The sequence below is a fragment of the Stegodyphus dumicola genome, chromosome 5, assembly GCF_044657685.1.
Source record: "Stegodyphus dumicola isolate Sdum_Otavi_A_Nest chromosome 5, ASM4465768v1".
Lineage (NCBI taxonomy): Eukaryota > Metazoa > Arthropoda > Arachnida > Araneae > Eresidae > Stegodyphus > Stegodyphus dumicola.
Window position 1 is genome coordinate 139,611,533 of NC_140772.1, and position 21,114 is coordinate 139,632,646.

Sequence of the window (21,114 nt, forward strand, 5' to 3'; positions counted from 1 at the left end):
TGCAGTGAATTATAGTTAAAAAATAGTGAAAATATTTATATTTCTGAACTATTTCATATATAACATTTTCAGTTTCGCATATGTGGCAATTTAAGAACTTTTTTACATATACCAATTTTTTTAAATATCTGCAAATTTTTGTATCTTCAAGGAAGCTTATTCTTTCACCTTTACTATATAAGTAATGGTAATTTACCAGATAAAATTACTTAATGGGGAATACAGAAAAATATCTAACCACTTACCTTTGTGACTTCATCTGCAAAGACACTAAAAAAGTAGTTCAGCTAAATCTGCTATAATAAATATTTATAATAATGCTAAATTATGCAATATCTATTAATATGACAAATTTTTGTAAAGCTATTTATTTGGATGAAAAATAAACACATTCAGAAATTTATGGCACTATATTATGATTAACAGAGGAAAAACACTTTTCAAAATTCAAAATAGTTTTTATTAATCCAATTTATCACATTTTATTTGAATTCATGAAAAACAATCTTATATCCATGTATTCCTGTGTATATAAGAACTCTTGATAAATTGGATATCTGTCATTGCCTTTCACAGCACCTAAAATAAAAAAACACTCACAATTACTATATATGAATATAATTCATAATTAAATTTAAACAAATGATTATTAGAATGCAAATTAAAAGAAGCATTTAAAATATTTTAACATTTAGTACCTATAAACAGAGTAGCAATTATTTGATTTTTCGATTATAGTAAAACAAACATGGGGGATGCCTTTTAAAATTTTTTGTCAGAAAATAAACTCAAACCACCAGCTGAACATATGAGCAGTTTTATAAATCAGCCACTGGTAGGTAACCTGGATACTGAATCAACATATAAAGTTGCCAAGATAAAGAGAGAAACAAAATTATGATAATCACATCTTACCTATTCATAAAACTATTTTAAATTTAATGTGTAGACAAGTCCAAAAATAGTGAGAATGAATTTATTTTGCAACACAAAGTAAAGTCTTGCAGGAGCAAAAAAAAAAAAACTTGTCTCATGAGATTGGCAAGTAAAAAATAATTAACTGCATCTGGTAACTTTTATCTGACAACACATAAGTAATTGTTAGCTACATGCAGAAAATAAAATCTGATCAGGGGCATAGCTAGAGGGGGGCATCTGTCCCCGGATGCAGAATCCAAGGGGCGCCAAACTGATGTTAGAACATTTTAGAAATAAATGTTTTCCATCTTGGCAAGCAGTAGGGGGCACGAAATCTTCAGTTGTCCCTGAGCGCTGAAAACCCTAGCTATGACTCTGAATCTGATCATGTTAATGCAATTTTAAACTTTTGAATTTAACCGCAGAAATTTACCAAAGAAGTACTTGTAACAGTAGTAAATGAAGATGTGGCTAATCTTTACTGTATGGTACACCTTGGTTTCTGTCTGAAAAAAAAATCGCAAAGTGGTATTGGTTGTTTGTGAAATGTGGAAGCCCATTGCATCAAATAAGTTTTTCGGTAACCCTAATGTTGATAATGTTGGCGAAAGTAGCCTTTTGGAAAAAAAAAAAAAAATCAATAAAAAGGAGTTATTTCTGCAAATATTGCCAACGTGCTGTGATAAATTTAGTTTTGGGCTACTTTTTTTAATAGTAAACCTTTTGTACGGTCCCAGGTTTTTGGTTCTTACCATTCTTTTCAATTGCTGTGTTTGGTTGCACGGAAGTGATACGGTCTTGTATTTTGAACATGCTATTTATTATTTTGGTGTAGGTACCATCGTTTGAGTATGTCTGAGGTAACTAAGAGACGAAAAATTTAATTGAATTGCTTACCTGGAGGATGGTGGTGGGAAGCCTAAACATATGCATGTGAAAAAGGTATGTTAAAAAAAAAGACGTTTCATTTATTTTTTTGTCTCTGTGTGTTAATTTTTGTTAGAAGATTTGTTGTTTACTGTTTTTATATTAGGAAATATGTATTTTTGGTAACTTATTGCTCTCTGTTTGTGTATTTTTGGTTGTCTGTGTGTTAAGACAGTGGTGAATTTTTTCTGGTAACTATGATATTTTTAACTTTCTGATTTTCTTAAAGTGAAAATAGATCAATGTGTACATGGACAAAGTTAAGGCAGTGCTCAATGCCCAGTTTGTGCAGTTCTCTGTTTTAATAGGTCGATGTGTACATGGACACAGAGTTTGTGTATGTCTTTGACTTCTTATTTTGGTTTTGTGTAGCGGCCACCTTGAAATTGGTGCCGATCCTCTCAGGTGACGATCTTGATATAAAAAAAAGAAACGATTCGCCAAGGGTTACGGTAGAGTAAATTTTTACCAAAGATGTTCTACCATAATCACCATTTCAGTGGTTTAAACACTAGTGGAGCAGTATGCAGAGATGAAGATTTGAGTTTTGTTTACACAGCATGATGGTTTAGGCACTCCAGCCATTACAATGAACAAAATTATAATAAACATAGCCACAATAATTGTCTATAAATATTGATGTATAACACTGCATTAACTAATATATTTCTTATGCTCGTATATACAGAATCCTTAATCGAAGGGAAAATCAGAAGACTGTGCATGAATTTTTCTTTAACTGAAACATGGATTTGACCATACAAATCTCAGTCTTATGGGACATGCCACACTATGCAGATAGACAGTAAAAAGTGCTTGTGTTGTTTTTATTTGTTACAGGTATGTGTAGCCTTGGCTACTAATGTTTAAAATTAATTTACGACTAGTAACAGCATGAATTATAAACAAATAGCTAAGTTATTGCATTTTATTTTCCAGCTATCGAAATGCGACGCTACGAGCAACGTTTTGAAACCAAAACCTCGCAATCATGAATCAGAACTAGAACTAGTTGCCATTCAGCATAAAGAAATTTAAATATAAATATGAATATTAACAAAATATTAAAGTTAATTTTATAAAATAATTAAACACATGAACAAATATATGAAATAAAAAATAATTATTTCTCATGCACTAACTGGGCCACTACACTACTCCCCCACCAGTAACTAAGTTACGTTACGAAGATGGAGAAATAGGTAGTAACTAGTATTGCAGTGTTAACGACTATCAAAATAATTTAGTCAGTCCTTGAATCTAACAGGTAAACGTATAGTTCTGCCTGTGCGAGAATGTTTTTGTTCACATCCGAATTTGAGTCCGGTCTCTGCAAATTAGTGTAGTCAGGTTGTATCAACTGAGAATTTTCCTCAGCTAAAATATATGCTGGTTTCAAGCGATCCAGGGATACATTAACATGTTTTCCTTTTATGCTAATAGTAAAATATTTGTCCTTGCGATCAATAACAGGAAATGGTCCTTCATAAGGAGGTTCCAAAGGTTTTTTTACCCGATCTATTCGCTGAAACACATGATAACAAGTTTTTAAGTCTTTATGGACAAATATCTGTTCATATGAATTTTTACGAATTAGTCTCGGTCCAACAACTTCCATCTGTTTCTGGAGTTTATTCCGATGCTGTCTGGATACTTGGTTCGCTGAAAAACTCTCCAGGAAGTCTGAGACTCTGGCCATAAACTACTTGTGCGATAGAATGATTGGTATCTTCTTGAATAGCAGTACGCAAACCCAAAAGTACTGTTGGTAACGTGTCCGTCCAAGATATGTTGTTGTGGGCTTTTAATGCTGTTTTTAATGTTCGATGAAGGCGCTCAACTTTGCCATTACACGAGGGGTGGTAGGCAGTAGTGTGTTGTAAATTGATGCCACAGATTTTGGACAAAGCTCGTAATGTATCACTTTTAAATTGGGATCCACGATCACTAATGAGTTTACTTGGCGTTCCGAAACGCGCAATCCAGTTGCTATAAAAGGCTCTTGCGACGTTCTCAGCGGAAATATTTTCTAAAGGAATTGCTTCCATCCAATTCGAAAATCTATCTATGCAAGTAAGACAATAAATATTCCCTTTAGATGGTGGAAGTGGTCCTATGAGATCGATATTGATGACAGAAAATCTTCCTGGTGGTACTTCAAACTCACCTAATTTTGTTTTGGTGTGCTGACTGATTTTAGCTTTTTGGCAAGGAATGCAGGTTCTTGTCCACAACTGTACATCTTTTTTTATGTTAGGCCAAATGAATTTTGATGTCATTAATTTCATAGTCGATTTTATTCCTGGATGTGATAAACCATGAATTCGTTGTAAGACGTGTTTTCTGAAAGCCTGAGGAATATACGGCCGAACATGTTTAGTTGATGTATCACACCACAAATATTTCCCCGAAGGTAGAGAACATTGCTTGAAATTCAAGGAAATAGTGGTTTGCAAACTCTTCAGTTCTTCATCTTGAGTTTGTTCATCAGCTATTTTATCATAATCTATCGATGAAATTTCATTAACTCTAGATAATGTATCCGCCACAATATTATTCTCACCTTTTACATATTTGATATCAGTCGAAAACTGGGAGATGTATTGAAGTTGGCGAGCCTGTCTAGGTGCTGCTTTGTCGAGTTTTTGACGAAAGGCGAATATTAAGGGCTTGTGATCTGTATAAATTGTAAATACTCTTCCTTCTAGATAATGCTTAAAGTGTCTAACTGAAAGATATATGCTTAATAGTTCCCTATCATAGGTGCTATATTTTTGCTGAGTATCACTTAATTTTTTAGAAAAAAATGCTATTGGCTTCCACGAGGAGTTTTCATATTGTTGCAACACTGAGCCAATCGCCGTATCTGAAGCATCTGTAAATAACGCCAGAGGTAATTCAGAATTGGGAAAAGACAACAGTGCCGTGTTCACCAGGTCATTCTTGCACGTTTCAAACTGTTTTTCAGCTTCTTCAATCCATTCGATTTTACGTTTGTCCCTCTTTTTAGCTCCCTTGAGATACGCATGTAACAATGCTTGATTCTTCGCTGCGTCCTTTATATAACGACGATAAAAGTTAAGTATTCCAAGAAAAGTTCTAAGTCAATGAATTGTTTCTGGTCGTTTGTAGTTAGTAATAGCTTGAACTCTTTCTGGCAAAGGACGGGAACCCTTAGGTGTAATTAGGTAGCCTAGAAACTCGATTTGGGGAACAGCAAAGACAGATTTTGAAACATTAATTCTTAACCCAAATGTATGTAATCTTTCGAAAACTAATTTAAGGTGATTTTCGTGTTCTTCATGGGTACTGGATGCAATGAGTATACCGTCTAAACAGGGAAAAACAAATTCTAATCCTCTAAAGACTTCATGAATAAATCTTTGGAACGTTGCAGGAGCATTTTTTAAACTGAAACTCATTACATTAAATTCGTATAAACCGAAAGGAGTGATGATAGCCGTTTTACATTTGTCTTCTTCTGCAATGGGAATTTGAAAATAAGCTTTGAATAAATCAATTTTAGAAAAAATATTTGTACCTCTTAAAATATGATGAAAATCTTCAATGCGAGGAATTGGGTATCGATCAGGTATCGTCTGAGCATTCAATCGTCGGTAGTCTCCACAAGGACGATACGAACCATCCTTTTCCGTAACAAGGTGCAAGGGGCTTGACCACTGGGAGTTTGATGGACGAATTATTCCATTGTCAAGCATAAATTTAAATTCCTCTTTAGCTATAGCTAATCGTTTTGGATCGAGCTGTCGTGCCTTTGAATAAACGGGTTGACCATCAGTCATAATAAAATGTGTAACACCATGTTTAATTTGTGTAGGAAAAAGGTTAGGTTTAGAAATTTTGGGATATTTCGACAGTAAATCGAAAATTTTTATGGATTTATTTAATGTGGTTACTGAGTAATCGCTGGAAATAGCAGCGACATCACACTGGACACAAAGCTGTGTTACGCCATCAATTAATTTTTTCTTATTTATATCGATAAGCAATTTATATTTGTGAAGAAAGTCAGCTCCTAAAATACCTTTTGTGACATCAGCAATTATGAATGGAAACTGAAAATCACGACGTAATCCCAAATCAAGAGTTAGCGTTTTTATGCCATAAGTGGAAATATCTGTGCCATTAGCTGCATACAGTTTATATTCAGTTTTACATTTATTCTGTGAAGTAGCAGGAATTATGCTTACGTCAGCTCCGCTATCAATAAAAAAGAGCAAATTTGATCTTTGGTCACGAACGAATAAACGAAATTTGCGACAATCCTTCATATTTTCTGCAGCAGCGTTTGCCGCTGAACCTACTGCAGATTCGAGTTTTCCTGGTTTTTGAAATCGTTTTTTACCCAAGCACACGGAGGCTTGCATTTCTCTGGAATGCATTTTGCTCCAAAACGAAAGTGATAAAAACAAAATTTGCCAGTAGGGTCATATCGTTTACGAGATCGGCTTCGAGATTGTGAACGTGAATTACGTAAATCCGAGTCCCTGCGTCCTGAGCGAATGGTTATTTGATCAATTTTTTGTTCAAGAAAGGTAATTCTTTGCAACAAATCATTTGCGGGAATGGAAGGAGCATTAGTACTAAATACTTCTGGTTTCCGATTCATATCACTAATTTTATCTGCCATAGACGCTAACTTGGTTACATCTTCATCACTAACTAATAATATATTTTTTATAGAGTCAGGTAGCTTCTCCAGCCATAAAGTTTTGATTAGATTTTCAGACACATCTGTAGTAGCAACTGATCTCAACTTCTGCAAAAGTTGGCTTGGTTTCATGTCTCCAAGTTCGATACCAGTAATCAAACGTTTAATCCGTACATTTTCACTTTCTTTGAATAAATGTAATAACCTAATTTTAGCATCCGAATATTTTGTGGCACTATCGTTCGTTACAATGTCCCAAATATTTTCGACGAACTTAGGTTCAAGCTGTGAAACTAAATAATTAAATTTCGTTTCTTCTGAAACGATATTACTAAGTTTGAATTGAGCTTCAACTTGAAAAAACCATATTTCCGGTTTATCAATCCAAAAAGGAGGTATTTTTACACTCACCTTATGAAGCTCCGGTGACTGCATCGTATCTTTCATAGCAGTTTCAGAAGAGTCATTTGTTGACATTTCGAAAATTAATCAGGGTCACCATGATGTAGCCTTGGCTACTAATGTTTAAAATTAATTTATGACTAGTAACAGCATGAATTATAAACAAATAGCTAAGTTATTGCATTTTATTTTCCAGCTATCGAAATGCGACGCTACGAGCAACGTTTTGAAACCGAAACCTCGCAATCATGAATCAGAACTAGAACTAGTTGCCATTCAGCATAAAGAAATTTAAATATAAATATGAATATTAACAAAATATTAAAGTTAATTTTATAAAATAATTAAACACATGAACAAATATATGAAATAAAAAATAATTATTTCTCATGCACTAACTGGGCCACTACATATGAAATAAATATACTTCTAGATTTTAATTTTTTCTTTTCTTGTTTTACATTTGGATTACCTATCAAAAAGTAAGGAATTTTGATATTATTACAATATCGGAGTTAAAATAACAATTATTGGACATGTTAAAGTAATCAAAATTTTAAATTAGGTTAAAAAGTAACCCCTAATGTGGCATATTTTTGAATTAAACTCTATCGACATTAAAAACAACAAAACGTCACTCTTTATTAAGGACTTTAATTAACTAATTTTAAATACGGAGCTATGAATGAATATTTTTCCCTTGCATGTTATAATAACTGAAACAAAATTACTCTGATACAGTCAAAATTCCTAAATGCAAGTAAATAAAATTTACTTTAGCAATTTAAAGAGATGAGACACACTGAACACATGAATAAATTTCTATCAAAGAATAATTTATTAAATTTGGCCCATTCCATAGTAAACTTTACCATTAGATTACATTATTACACCATGTTATCAGTTTGAAAAGCAAGTCATATGCCAGATCTTGGATGTAAAAGAAATGCACAAAATAATATAGATTATTGAAAAATGATGTATACCAATGTTTATAAATATGATTAAATGTAACAGAAAATTTACTGTCACAACCACATTTTTAAGTTAAATGTATTATTTTAACATTTTACAATATTTAAGGTATGGCATTAAATGCAACATTATGTGCCTGGATATAAGTTAGTAAATTAAAAAAAAAATAATAATAATAATCAAAGAATGAATGTCATGAAAAATTTCAAAAACAAGCAGAATTTAACTTAGAAGACCTTTAGATACTTATGATAAATAAATTTGAGAATTCTTCACCCAAAATTAAATTATAATTAACTAAAACCACTTTGACTGACCTTCTACAAAATCCTTCAGCTGCAATTTTTTCTAGCTTGAAAACCAAATTCTTCTCCACATGGTAATAACATCTTAACAAGTTGAAATTCCTGCAGAAAGTTTGATAACACAGTAATAGAATTAATAGAATAGAAAAATTAACACAAAAGTATAGAACATCATTTAAACTTAACATTATTACAAATTTTGGTGCTTTCTGACTATCTGCAAAGCTGTGAAAATTGACAAAATGGTTAGTTTATGGTTCATATCTACTGCTCTGTTCACAAGTAGTAATTCAAATAAGCACTTTATAAGAAACAAGAAATTTTAGGATGCACACACACAAAAATATATACATTGGGTGAATATTCACATATTTTTCATCCAATGGAATACTATTCAGAAATAAAGATTAAATATAAAGCATGTAAATACATGTGTGTGGTAAGCATATTCATAGTTTGCTATTATCGTGTGCATACTCTTTCTGTTTTAGCATAAGTTGAAGCTGTGAGGGCAGATGATAAGAAAGTATCAGAATTTTTCATGTATAAGAAAAGATTGTCCTGACAATAGTATCTCAATTGTTTAGCACTGACAGTTACATAGCGCATTAGAAATATATAGTAATATATGTATAATAAAAAGATAATTGCACATTATTAATTCATTTTTTTAAATGCCAAACTTTAACAATTCTTTCACATATAATTAAACAGAATTCTTTCACATGAACATCTAAAATCCATTCTTAACTAAAGAATAAATAATAAAACCATGTAAATTTCTTATCAAGCCCATCATTTCCGAAATGTCTACTTCTGAAAGTTCCCAGCATTTCTCGATATATTATTAAATTACTAAACTAAGCATCAATGATCGTCATGTTCGCTAATGTGGCAATATCTTTCACACTTCTTTGTTACCACAAGTAACAAGTAGGCTTCAATAAATCTTTAACTGTTACATGCTACTTTTGTCTAAAATTTGTACAAATAATAAAATTAAATGAGCTTTTTATAATATGCTCAAAGAAATAATTTTGTATGAAAATTTGTTATATATTGGCCTGATTAATGATTCAGGAAATAATTCGGGTTTTCAAAGTGCTTCCAATAATTCAAATTTCAGCTTGTGTCAAAATAAAATCTATAACACAAAGATAAGCAAATTTCCTTATGAACAATGCATTTTAACATTATTCAATCACTGGCAATCACACAGCACTGATTGCTTCAATAAACATTACTGTAAGTCTTATTTAAAAGACTGTAATGTTTTAATTATTTCCTTAATTAAAACATTACAGTCTTTTCCTCCTTCTAACACCAAAAGAAAACCCAGATAAGAAATATAAATATATCAGTAAAAATAAATTGTATTATTGAATGACACTTTACATTAATTACACTTATGCATATATTATTTTATTATAAATTATTCCAAAATCAAAGAAGAGAAGGGGGAGAAACTTTAATATTGACATTTCTAAAATGATATAAACATTAATCATTTAGTACAGTTTGTTATTTCAGGCAAAAAGAATTCACTTTCGTGGATAGCATTTATATTTCCATCTCACTTTCAATGAAACATTAAAAGAAATGCATATAATTTAAACACCAGTTTATTTTATTTATCAGGCAGATTATGTCAACTCCAAAAAAACCTATCAGTAAAATTTGGTAGTAATAATTCTGAATGTTAGGCAACTTGCAAGATTCAACAAAAATTATCAATACTTTTATTATAATGAAAATACTACAGTAACATGAACATAAAATTAAACTGCATAGAACTATAAAATAAGCCAGCATATAATAATGGTGCATTGGTTTCTAAAACAATGGGCTCGATGAAAAAATACATGTATTATGGTAGCTATTCATATTCTTCAGCTTTCCTAATATTCTCATGTTCACTTTACATAACTAAAGTATCTAAAATACAATAAAAATGCAAACAATATTTATGAGAAAATGTTAAAAGCAATCATAAGCATTTGATTGAATGACCATATTTTGTCTTCCTGCAAGTCGAATCTTAAAATGATATGCAGTTTGAAAAATGCTTAATCCTTTTATAAAATATTCAAAAAAGATTAAAAAAAGGTACTGTTCTGTTAACAGGACCGAGTTCAGAATTGTATTTATGTATGCTTGTATATTTGTATGTTTGTGTGTCTACATATACACATCTATGCACATACTTACGAACACAGGTTCATACATTTCCGATTCTGGTCCCAATAACAGTACAGTACCCCCAAAAAAACTTGAATTACAAACTAGATTAAGATAATGTTTCAACCATACATATTTTGGACAAAACAATGCAAACTCTTATTTTTATACTATTGTTCAAACTATTTAACATAAATTTATTGCTGCAATAAAATAATAAGCAATCTGATCACACATATTATTTTGAAACTGAATGAATAAACTAGACTAAAAAAAATTCAGTCATAAACATTTGGATAGCAGGGCAAATTAGATATTTGAAAAGACAGCCAGCCATTGAGATACACGTAATTTACGACGGAATGGTAACAATTCATAAAGCTGTGAAACATTTAACTGTCAAAATGACATAAATTCGAAAAGCAAAAAAAGTAAACATACAAGTATTGCAACTGAACTTACCTTTCATGCAACAAAAAATACCCATACAAGTTAACCTCATGGGGCAGCCATTTTGGATTTCGTTTCAAATCAGACAGATGTTTACGGATTTGCGGAAGAATACGAGGAACTAGTAGTTTGCCGGATACAATGTGCAATGACGCGAAAGAATATAGTTCTGTAGAACTTCCTACATTATTCCGTAATAAACAGTACTATTTCCTAATTTTTTCTTTATCTAATTAATTAATAGGGAAATAGTTAAATAATGCCGAATTCATTTTTAATGAAATGTAAAATTTTGCATGTATGGGACGACCACCTTCCATCCAATATTTCTGAGAATATAAACAAATTTTGGAATCTGAGAGTATCAGTAAATAAATATATAGAATATTGCCTCTCAAACGACCACTTCTGAAAGTGACCAATAGTTCTGAGATTATAAATAAATATTGATATTAAGCATTATTTCTATAAGACGACCATCTCTATACAAGACCAAAGTTTCTAGAATCTTGGATAGTCATCAGAGATGTATCTTTACTGCGAAATTATCGCACGACTGTAATTCAATATCAATAACAGATCGCGCGATTGAAAAACATTTTCTGTCCTGTAATTAGAGGAAAAAAATTTTCCTTATGAGGTATTTCTCCCGCTCTCCTAGCGTGCCTTCGTGGTGTAATAGTTCTGCACGCTGGGCCGGTATTTCAGAGGTCCGTGGTTCGATTCACGGCGAAGGCGGTTGCTAATTTTTCATCTCTACGGCTTCCCAAAAAATCCTAATGTCTCTACAGTGGCGCCCGAACTAAAAAGGTGTTGGATGAGGTATATCCACACCCAGGATTTAGTAATTGGATCCCCTTAAAAAAATGTCGGCCTTTAAAAAGAGAAGTAATATAAGGTATTTCTCTCGCTTTCCTAGCGTGTCTTCGGCCCAGCAGCGGCCGAGTGGTAAAGTCGCTGAACCCTGGTAGTGCGATCCGAGGTTCGAATCCCGCGAACGGGCTGGCTGCATGGGTGTTTTCGTGGTTTTCCCCACGTGTAACGTGTATACGAACCAGTTTCCCTTAGAAAGTCCTCCACGAAGACATCCCTCCCCATAGGCAGATAGCCCTAGTGTGCTTTGGCATAATTAAATACACCACCACCACACCTAGCGTGTCTTCGTGGTGTAGTGGTTCTGCACACTGGGCCGGTATTCCAGAGGTCCCTCCTTCGATTCCCGGCGAAGGCAGTTGCTAATTTTTCATGTTTCCTGCTTCCAAAAAAATACCTAATGTCTCTATACCCAAATTTAAAAAAAAATTCGTTTCCGTAATTAAATATATATATATCTAATTTTATATATATATATTTTACTTATTTTGCAGTATATTGCGCAAGATGTTTTCTAGACCAAAATTAGTTTTTCAAAATTGCAATTACTTCCTTGCTTGATATATTATATCTAATTTTACCCATATTTGTAGTAGGGTTTGTAATCTGTAAGTAATTATATATGTAATTTATACATTTTTTATTAAAAAAAATATATGTTATTTAGAGTTTTGAAAATATTCTAGAAAATGCTAATCCATTGAAAAAATTTTTTTCTATGACTAAATAAATTTTTTAAAAACGTCAGAAAAAATAGCAGTTAAAATTAATAACAAAATAACAAGAATAAATCATCAATCATATCAATATTTTTAATGTACAGCATTTAGAAACAACTTAGTAAAATACATATGAAAAATAAAATAATGTGCAAATTTCAGATGTGCAATGTCAAAAAATTAAAACTGGTAAATTTGAGAACAAATATCCTCAAAATGTTTGACAACGAAAGTCCTCCGGACAATGCAGAATGAATGTCCTCAGGATGTGAAATTGGTGAACTCCTCAGGACGTCTGAGAATCAACATCTTCAGGACATCCTGTCATATCCCGGGACATAGCGACTTAAATAAGACATCCTCAGGATGTTAAATTGCGATCTCCTCAGGACATCTGAGAATCAACATCCTTAGGACATCCTAAGTATGTCCCGGGATATTGCGACTTAAATAGGACATCCTGAGGATGTTTTGTGGTATGGGGGTTTAGCTTACCTCGAGATTTGAGCAACTTTCTGCATCTAACATATACATATATATATATAAGTAATGCTTCTAAGCCCTAATTGCTATTTGTATGAGCCTCCTCTTCAGTTCAAGGTTTGTTACGATATCAAACTTGTTAATAAAGAATAACATTAAAGCTTTAAAAGAATTCAGCTTATTAATTTAGTTGCCTTTTTTCATTGATTTAGAAATGTATTTTCAAAGAAATGCAAGCGAAGAATTAATACGCTAATATTTGTTAGTTAACAAAACCTCAAAATCATAATTCAAAGAATGTTTACGAATGTGCAAAACAATTGTTACTTAGGCTGCTACCTTTCCTTTTAAGTTCCAACAAATGAAAAAAAAATTCTGAAGCATTTTAGTAGCAGTCAAATATAGTAGTTCTGGCTTCTAATTAGTATAAAATTCCCTTCATGCAGATTTTTCGGATTACAATTCGTTAAATACGTGTTAAATGTAAAAAATACCGCGAAATACTTAATGTAGCCATTCCGCTTTTTAGAGCTCTGACACGATACAGTTATTATTTAAGTATTATATCTCTTTGAGTCACAAAAATATTAAGTATCATACATAGGCAGATTTTGCTTAATATAATGAAAAGTTTTCTTATGTTTCATTAGATTAGTATTTACAATTGTAAATATGGTGAAATGACTTTCAATTAAAATGAAAATTAAGACACAAAAAACACGCCGAACAAATACTAATTCAGAAGTCAAACAACAAAAATCAGCGTTATATTTACAAAATTTTCACAGGAATAGTTTCGATGGTTTTACCGAACCACCATCTTCAGCTGCAAAACCGCAAATGAACAAGATAGGAAATAATGATTAGATAAGATAAGAAAGCCTGGACGAGAATAAGCAAGTGGCGCCATCTGTTGGCGAAACCAGAACTAAAACATAATTTCTCTAAAAGCCGAAGGCAAATTTGGATTGGAATTAGGATCGTTAACTAGAACAGAAAGATTTTTATGAATGTGAAATGCCTCTAGAAAATCCAGTTCTCCAATGGAAGATGTTTTTTGAATAATTTTAGCAGCAGAAAAATTGAAAGTGGGATTTTCGGACCAACAATGTTGAGCAACAGAAGACTTCTGTGTTTCCTTTTTTCTAACATATGCCTCATGTTCTTTGACGCGAAATTTTAAGGCTCTCTTAGTTTGGCTAATGTAAATTAAACCACACTGGCAAGGAATCCTATAAATACCCCAGGAATTCATATCCGGAATGGGGTCCTTGAGTATAGAAGTCCGAATTTTATTGATGGGAGAATAAACAACCCGAAAGTTAAATTTCTGCAAAATATGTGCAACTTTATAGCTAATTGATGGAAAGAAGGGAATGACAACAGAATTTTTATAATCTCCTAAAATAAGAGTGTGGCTTTTAGTGTGTTGAGATGAGAATTTTTTAACTGCTTGATTAATAATGTTGGGTGAAAAGCCCCTGTCAATAGCTATTGCTTTTAAATAATTTAGTTCTTCATCAAGGGCTAGTTTGGAGGAGCAAACTTGAAGATCACGGAAAACATAGGAATAAAATGAAGCTAACTTTTGTTTAGTTGGATGACATGATTCAAAGTGTGGTGGAAGGCAAACCGATGAAGGTTTACGGTAAACTGTAGTACTGAAGTTGGATGTGTTATGTGTGACCAGAATGTCGAGAAACGGAAGAGAATTGCAAGTCTCAAGTTCAAAAGTGAACTGAATAGCAGGATCAATAGAATTCATTGTTGAAAGAACTTTATTTAAATCATCTTTATTACCTTCAAACAGGGTAAAAGTATCGTCTACGTAGCGGAACCATGCCGGGAAGCATATTTCACAAGTGCACATCTGTGTAGCCACCGAGGGAGTGGCTTCTAGGATGGACCAATGAGCATCCAGTAATATTTCTGTCATGTCACATGACCTTTCGCGTGCTTTAAGATTTAAGCAAAATGGTTGAAAATATTCTGCTACGCAGTTTTTCTGTACAAAATTAAAGCATCGTCGATTGCTTCTGAAACTTTTCATTGGGAAGTTAGATCAAATATAGGCAATTATGAAGATTTCACTACCTGGTTGAAATAAATACAAACATTTGTCGGAGACTTTGCAAAAATATCGATGTGAAATATTACTTAATAAGTGGTAAATAAGACGAAGAAAGAAATACGTGATAAACATCTGAGCCCAAATGCAATCTTTACATAAAACTATGCGTATGAGAAAAATATTTACACCAATTATATATAGTAAATAGAAGTCAGCACTTTTTGCAGTCTATATGAAAAAGATGTTCTATAATAATAACCAATGCAGAATTTTATTCAAAGCGAACTTTACTAATTTGCATTCGTATACATTTAGTGTGTTAAATTTCACATTTAATAACTGCTCACTCTTAAATGTACTGTCTACGCAAGAAATACTCATCAAACAGAATGAATTTATCTTATTCACAACGAGTATATGCAATTTATTCGCATATAACGTTTAATATTAACCATGGATATAATCAGATTATATGTATTCTGAATCTTACACTTTAAAAATCAAAAGAATGCAAGCACTGAAATAAGAAAATACTAGCTAAATTGTAACACTTTCAGTCATTCTCAGCTCGATTAAAAAAATATACTCTTGAATTCTCTTAATCCACATAATATGCCGTGAACATCAATCCAAATATTAATGCGGAATAAAAAATCGCGAAAGTGAAATCTCAGCGATTAATTAAATTCAGAAAACGAGAGCACTACAAGATTTCTACTATTACGCCACATATTTATAACTGCGAAACAAATGCAAATTAAAACGTACGCTCACATGCAGGAAGATTTAGCGTCACAAGAGCAATAGCAGCTCATTGGTCCATTTTCGAAACCCCTCCCTCAGTGGCTACGCTGATGTGCACTTGTGAAATATGCTGCCGGGAAGTTTAAAGTTTCAAACAATTTTGATTCATAATAATGCATGTAGATATCAGCCAGGATGGGACTGAGTGGGCTTCCCATGGCTAATCCCTCAGTTTGCTTGTAATATTTATTTTGGAAAACAAAATGTGTTTGTTTCAAACAGAGTTGAATGAGAGAAATTAGCTCATCAATTTCGATGCAAGAGAAATGAAATTCGCGAAGTCTGGTATCTAGACATTTGGTGGTCGTGTGTGCTTAATGCATGATATAATTAAAGAAAATAAGAGTAGACAATCTCCTATAACAAAAGAATATATTAAATACTAAATTACAATTTAAATTACATTGCAGAGATCAACACAGAGCTCGGAACACAGTTCATGCTACCTTCGCGTACAGTTGTGTGTCGAGAAGTCTGAGTGAGTAAAGATGTCGCTTTGCTGCTCCGATTAAGAACTGGATTTTACACATGGCGCCATCTCATGAATAGAAGTTGAAGTATCTGTCGGAACGCCACAGTACTCCCCCCCCAAGTACCATCGGTACGTTATAAGTACTTTGGGTTAAATTTAACCTTTCTTCCAGATCTGGTAGTTTTAGGTTGCTCTTTTACGGGATGTAAGCTTTCTTCCGGGAGTGATGTTGATGAGGAAGTTGTTGGATCTTGCATTAGAAATGCTGCTTTGAGACGATCGATTCCAATCACTGATTGTTTGCCATTGCAGATGATGGTGAAATGTTTCGGTGTTCGTTTGACAACTTTGAATGGACCATCATATGAAGGTGTTAAAGTTGTCTTAATTGCATCGTTGCGCACGAATACGTGCGAAGATGTCTCAAGCGCAGGATGTACAAAATAGCTTGGCTGGTATTCCGAAGATGCTGGGGTTGGCGAGATATTGCTCATGGTCTCACGTAAACGTTGAAGGAATGTTGGAGGGTCGATTACTGGAGTAGATTCCGGGTGAAAGAATTCACCTGGCAGACGGAGGGTTGCACCATATAACATTTCGGCACAAGTGCTACCAATGTCTTCTTTGAATGCTGTGCGAAGACCAAGCAAGACTAGGGGTAAGGCTTCTGTCCAGTGTGTGCTACTGTGGCACTTCAGACCTTGTTTGAGAGATCGGTGAAAGCGTTCCACCATCCCATTTCCAGATGGATGGTATTGTGTTGTGCGAATATGGCGAATGCCAAGAAGAGAGGTGAGGGATGCGAACAAGTGACATTGAAATTGTCGGCCTTGGTCAGTAGTGATGGTGGTAGGCATGCCAAATCTTGAAAGCCACTGGGAGATGAATGCTCGAGCTACAGTTTCAGCGGATATATTTTCAATAGGAATGGCTTCAGGCCATCTTGTGTACCGATCAATACAAGTGAGGAGGTAAGTGTAACCATTTGAAGGAGGCAATGGGCCAACCAAGTCCAAGTGCACATGATCAAAGCGTCTTGCTGGAAGGTTAAATTGTTGAATGGGACTGTGAGTGTGACGGGATACTTTACACCGTTGACATCTAATACATGAACGAGTCCATTCTGTGATGTCTTGATTCATCGCTGGCCAGACAAATCTGTCTGCGATCAGCTTTTTGGTGGCACGGATTCCAGGATGTGCCAAATTGTGCAAGGCATTAAACACTTCACGTCTAAAATTGACAGGAATATAGGGACGTATTCTATTGTTCTCTATGTCACAGTAAATTTTAAGCGTTGGATCAATGTGCAGCGGTTGTAACTGAAGGGAGGTTTGTGGATTTGAGATTAGGTTCTTGAGTTCCTCATCATGCAATTGAGCTTTTGCAATTTCAGAGAAATCTGGGGTAGTGAGGTTGATATTGTTTACCCGAGACAAGGCATCAGCGACACAATTATCAGTACCAGAGACATATCTGATATCTGTACTAAACTGGGCGATGAAATCCAGATGTCGAAGCTGACGAGGAGAACATGAGTCAGAGTTTTTTCTAAAAGCGAAGGTTAATGGTCGATGATCAGTGAAAATGATGAAGTCGTGTCCTTCCAAGTTGTGCCGGAAGTATTTAACAGCACAGTACACAGCAAGTAGCTCTCTGTCATATGTGCTGTATTTCCTTTCTGCAGTAGTGAGTTTTCTGGAAAAGAATGCCATTGGGGAAAGTCCTTTAGTGGTATGGGCTTGAAGCACTGCTCCTATGGCCGTGTCAGATGCATCTACCATTATAGAGAGCTTATCACTAGGTGAGTGATAAGAAAGTGTGGCTGCATTTGCCAGATCGTGTTTGCATTGCACGAATGCTGCAGATGCAGATTCAGTCCAAGGAACAGCTCGTTGATCATTTTTTTTGCTATTCTTCAGGAACTCATGTAGGCAGGCTTGTGTTTTTGCGGCATTTGGCAGAAAGCGTCGGTAGAAATTTAACATTGCTAGAAAACGCTTCAGTTCAGAGATGGTTTTGGGCTGGGGTAGGTCGTTAATTGCTTTGACTCTTTCCAGTAAAGGTTTAACTCCATTCTGGGTGATAAGACATCCAAGAAAGGAAACTGAGGGTTGACCAAGTACACATTTGGATGGATTTAGTTTTAATCCATGATCTTTAAGACGAGCGAAAATCTGACGCAGATGTTGAAAATGTTCTTCCGCATCTGTAGATGCAACCAAGATATCATCAAAATGTGGGATGCAGAAATCGAGGCCAGACAGTACTTGGTGTATGAAACGCTGAAATGTTTGGCCAGCATTGCGAAGGCCAAATGGCATATATAAGTACTCAAAGAGACCAAATGGTGTAGTCACTGCGGTCTTAGGCACATCTTCAGCATGCACTAGGATCTGATGATATGCTCTGGCAAGATCGAGGGTAGAAAATATGTTTGTTCCATGAAAAAGATGGGTACAGTCTTGGATATGTGGGACTGGATATCTGTCAGGGACTGTGACGGCATTAAGTCGACGATAATCTCCACACGGCCCCCAGTCACCATTAGACTTTTTAACCATGTGAAGTGGACTGGCCCATGGACTTTTAGATGGGCGAATGGTTCCCTGTGCTAGCATGAATTCAAATTCTTTGCGAGCAGCTTTTAGCATCTCTGGAGAAAGACGACGAGGCTTGGAAAATACAGGTGGGCCATGTGTTTCAATGTGATGATACACTTCTGGCTGATGAGTATGCTGCCCTGATTTGGATGGGTTTAAAATGTCAGGTAATTCTGCTAATAACCGATGAAACCGTGTGCTGTCCGATAAAACACTTATGTTGGTAGGTACGTTTGATACGTGAGAAGCTTGGCCCTGTGATGTCAGCTGAATTGTAGCATCAATTAAGCAATTATTCTTGACATCCACTAGAAGGTGGAAATGTGTCAAGAAGTCGACACCAATAATTGCTTGAGTTACATCAGCAATAATAAAAGGCCAGTTGAAAGTCCGGCGCAAGTTTAAATCAAGTGTCAATAGTTTGGTGCCGTAGGTTGCAATTTGGGTACCATTGGCTGCATACAGTACAAGTTTATTAAGTTGGTGAGCATTTGTTTTAGTTCTCGGGAGCACTGATATGTCAGCTCCAGTATCTACTAGAAAACATAACTGAGTTGAACGATCAGCCAGTACTATTCTGTCGATGTGGCGGACATTCTGTTGGCCAGCAGAAGACCGCCCATTTAGTTTCCCGCTTGTTCAAAAGTGCATGGAGAGGCACACTTGCGAGCTTGAGAGCCAAAATGCATATGATAAAAACATATGCCTCTTGTGGGTTCTTTGTACTGCGTTCGAGTATTATGACGAGATTGACTCCTGCTTCGGGCACGAAATTTATTACGTGGGCCCTGATTTGATCGATTGTATCTCCGTGAAACATGAAGACTTGTAGAGAGTTCAGATACTTTTTTGGTCAATTCAGCCACTTTTTGTTCGAGGGATGAACTGGAAGGTGCAGCATTAGCAGCACTGACATAAGCTGGAGTAACAAGTTCATTAATTTTGTCAGCCATTGCTGCTAAACGGGTTAGATCTTCATTGGAAGCAGCAAGAATTATTTGTATGTTATTAGGGAGACGCGAAAGCCATAGTGACTTCAACAAGTCGTCACTAAAATGGCTTCCTGCCAGATCACGCATTCGTGACAGCAAGTATGAAGGTCGCTGATCTCCAAGTTCAAGTCCTTGTAGTAAAGTACGTATTTTTGAAGATTCACTTTCTGAATAGATTTCAATGAGCCGCTGTTTCAGTTTGGAGTATTTATCACAATCAGGTGGTTTGAGAATTAAGTCATGCGCTGAATTCAGAATATCAGACTCAATTGCTGCAACTACATGGTTGAATTTTGTAGAATCCTCACTAATGCAAGCGATAGAAAATTGTGCTTCGATCTGAGCGAACCACAGTGAAGGATTATTTTTCCAGAAAGGCGGTGGCTTCACCGCAACGCGTGTGATTTGTGGCTCTGGTGGAATATCGTCGGGCATACTGATAGATAATTTTCACTTTAATTAATAAACACTTAACAGCACAAATATTGTAGCAAGATGATACACTATTGATATTTTGCCATAACAATAAATATTTTAACTATGCATAAAAAATTTACGTAATGATACACACACAAATAAGACAGAGTCAGCAATTACACACACAAATAATATTTGACCGAAATGCATTTGAAAAGAAACCCCTATCTGAGAAAAAAAAATGATGCGTTCATTTTGTATTGCGCACACAAAAAATCACCACTTCACACTGCTAAGGCACTTCCGAAGGAAAAAAGGAAATCACTCCTGTAGCACATGGGAAAAAAATTCACTACTTTCGAACACTGAGGGAAGAATTTTGCCGTAGCACGTTGCACAAAAGTTACTGATGTGGCACATTTAGCGAAAATCACTGTTGTAGCACATTTGTCGTTGAATGATCGAAGAATTATTGCACGACTGGCGAAGTCAGCGGAACGGAACAGATCACATTGATGATTTGTTGAAGCTGCTTGCGATGATATGCACGACTTTGAAAAAAAAACACAAGCAATATATATCAATACTTCTAGAAATAATTGAAGGGGTACGTTGTAGCATACGTTTAATGTCCATATTCGTTGTTATTTTTAGTCAGTTCTTCAGAATGCCTTGGATGCACGTGGCTTAGGGTCGTTGAAAATCCATTCTCAGTAGCGTGCTCAGTCAAAAGGTCACCACTTTTGGTGGTCGTGTGTGCTTAATGCATGATATAATTAAAGAAAATAAGAGTAGACAATCTCCTATAACAAAAGAATATATTAAATACTAAATTACAATTTAAATTACATTG

The 21,114-nt window shown here is 34.6% G+C and overlaps 1 long non-coding RNA gene across 1 annotated transcript; it reads right to left on the reverse strand.

Moving 5' to 3' along the window:
• Positions 1 to 444: 444 nt before the first annotated feature.
• Positions 445 to 10,952, reverse strand: LOC146997243 (uncharacterized). Its single transcript, XR_015041249.1, has 3 exons — positions 10,840 to 10,952; positions 8,212 to 8,301; positions 445 to 579 (listed from the first exon to the last, which is right to left on the reverse strand). It is a non-coding gene; the product is annotated as an uncharacterized LOC146997243 (long non-coding RNA).
• Between the last annotated feature and the right edge of the window lie 10,162 nt (positions 10,953 to 21,114).